Source organism: Ixodes scapularis, unplaced genomic scaffold (genome assembly GCF_016920785.2).
Source record: "Ixodes scapularis isolate PalLabHiFi unplaced genomic scaffold, ASM1692078v2 ptg000627l_1___fragment_1__unscaffolded, whole genome shotgun sequence".
NCBI lineage: Eukaryota > Metazoa > Arthropoda > Arachnida > Ixodida > Ixodidae > Ixodes > Ixodes scapularis.
The window spans coordinates 485,001-488,116 of NW_024610013.1; positions in this window are offsets into that span (position 1 = coordinate 485,001).

Genomic DNA, 3,116 nt, shown 5'->3' on the forward strand with positions numbered 1-3,116 from the left:
TTACAATTGTTGTTTAAGTAGCAAAACAATAAATATTATTTCAAGCAAAATTTTGATCTAGTTAGACAACTGTCTGACATAATTTTCTTATAATTATCTGCAAAACCTGATAAACAAAAGGTGAAAGCAATAGCCACGATCATAACAAAGCATCTTGCATTAGAAATGGACAGCCAGAAGATACCTATTCGGACACTTACACTTAGCCGAAGAAATGGTTGACAATAAAGTCTCGGGCCTCGTTGCTCTCAGCACGGTTGGCTGCTACGGGCTCAACGGGAACCTCAGCGGGGATGGCGGCCACGGGTGTCCTGCAGGGGTACCTCTTGGCCAGGCTGTGGAGGGCACAGCACGCGACAATGATGTCGCAGCACCGTTCTGGAGCCATTCGGAGCTCAGCGTGAAGGCAATGGAACCTCCGCTTGAGTTGGCCGATTGTCCTGTACATGCGCATGGATCAAAACCACATGTTATTCCTTCCCAGAAACCCAATAGCAAAATCGGACAACAGCGTGGAACGCAAATACTCAAGAGGATGACACGCAACAAGGACAAATTTACCGCTGAATTCGAATCGCAAATTGGCTGCCGTGCCCGATATCACACCTCCTAATTTTTCCAGCCCATTGCTCCAGGATATCGAAAGCTGGGCATTATGCATACCATTTTATTTTCCTTCCGAATTATTTTTACACTGCGTTCACATCCGGGGTCACCTGAGGTTAGCCTGTGCAATGTATTTTATAGAAAGCAACAAGCAAAGTGCAGCTTTATTCAAGCGCTATCCTCAAAGGGTTTCGTGGATATGCTTCCAAACAAACACCTGCATATGCACAGGCCAATATGTTAGAAGTTTTTGCTACCTGATTGCTGCCAACGCTGTAAGAATTAACTTGTAACCAAGCTTTATACTGCAACAAATACAGTACTATCAAAATTTCATTCTACATGTTACTTGTGAGACAGAGTGAAAAGAGAAAGAGAGCCAGACTCTTGTCTTGTTGAGCCTTTCCCCTTCCACTCTCCAGGAATAGATGTTCGTGGTAGTGCAACCCATCTACTTTTGTCATTGATCAATAAGAATCCGTCTTGTAAGTCTGGGAGATGTAAGACGTAAAGCACTTGATATAACGCCTTATCCAAGTACTCCTACCCTTTGATTGTGCCGCTAGTGTTCCTATTAGTTAGTGGTCCACGCACCGCCATTTCTGACTCAAGTGGAAGCTCCTGGACGCATGCAGCAAAAGTTTTGGTAGAGGGTCTTATGGCGCTTTCACAACGGAATCCCAAGCAAGATTTGCCTGAACATTTGAAATTGCTGCGACTCATCATCAGTCGTGAATGACGTGTAAGATGGTGTCTAGAGACTATTTGTGGAAACTTGTTATTGCATGCTCAACTTCAACATTGTCCAAAATGATGCCTTGGCACTACTCTTAAATCCATCGATGAGAGCAGAATAGGTCATGCTAGGCATGTACTCTTGGCCAATCGGTCAAGACGGTCAGCAACACACAATTGCTTGCGACTTACACCGATGTGCCGCTATTTTTGGATCACACGCATCTTAGCACGCACGAGCTTAGCTGTACTTGTGCACTCAATATGAGTACATACATATCTAGCACGTTCAGTTAGTTTCCATTAAACAGCCCGAAACTGACATTTCAAAAAGTAGACATATGAAAGTGCCAAGGCACAGTGTTACTTCCACTGGTGTGTCTAGGAAAAAAATTCCATTGTCATTAATGCTTCTTTTTGTCCAATTAACAAAATATCAACTTCTGTCCGGGTCTTGCGTAGCACTGGCGCCTGAGGTGAGTTTAGTGCTTTTCTCCATTATTGCCAGTCCTGGGGACCTAAGACATAACTGAGTTTCTGCATTTTCAGTCTCAAGCGATAAAACCCAATAAAGTGTGGTGAGGTAAGTTTCGAAAGTTTGATTTTAAACCTAAATGGTCAGTACTTTAGTATAGAAGCATGTGACCGAGTAGTCAACTATCTTATCTCCGTGCTTTCAAACTATTCTGTTGGAAGCACACTTTAGGAAGTATTTGGGTTTGTCATCGATGCAATTTGCGTTCCTTTGTCCATCAAGTTTGCTGTGGTCGTCTAGAGGGCGGATTTGGAGCGTTTTCATTGTTTGTCAAGCCATTTGGTCTTACTTTTGTTCTGGGAGGAATGGAATGTCATTCTGTTCCTATTGTAGGGAGCATAAGAAAAAAACCAAAGCTGTTTAAACAGCCTCTCTCAAGGTGCTATCTGGTTAGAGGAAAGCAGCTTTAATAGTCCTCCACATGTGAAGAACAAAGAAGCGTGCCAAGAATTACGTTTGCAAATTTTGCGATTAAGAATTTGTCGTCACAGCACATGTATAACCAAGGTTACGTTTGCCATGTCCGCAAGTGTTACCGCTTGACGAATAACTCAGATATGAACCTAATCTACTGCATTCTCGACAAACCTGCTTGAAAAAAAACGTAACTGGTCAATAGATATCGACCGGAAAAAGGCAGTAAGCTTTCGACTAAAAATATTCATCGATAAAAACTGAAAATTTCATACTCACAATAACAACCGAAAAAAGTATGCCGATTCCAGAAAAATAAAAACTGAAACCGCAGAACCCTAGGCAGCTATTATAAGTTGTATTGATTCGTAATCTCAGGATACTACTTTCATCTTGCTTACATAAAACCACGGTATCTTATGCTTCGTTAGATTAATATAAAAATTTGTATGAATATTTTTATGCCATAAAGAATAGCAATGGACGTAAGGAGCATGCACGTGTTGCACATATTACGTCAAGACAGCTAGTCGTCTCGAAATGTCTTGCATGAATATCTCTGTGCCCTTCAAAATATATGGCCTAGATTTACCGTTCAACAATGCTTCTTGTCGTCGTGTGTGCCTATTGTATGCGACCTCGGCTGCTGATGACGGCGACAGGAATGGCGTCATCGGCCATGGTTGACAGGAGTAGCCGCTGTCACCAAGCAGCAGGCCGTCGTACTCTCCACTGGCCAGCTTGACTGCCAAGGTGCTCTCCGTGAAGATCCGAGAGTCGTGGGTGCTTCCAGGCCACCTTGCAACCACGTTGCGAATCCGAGAAG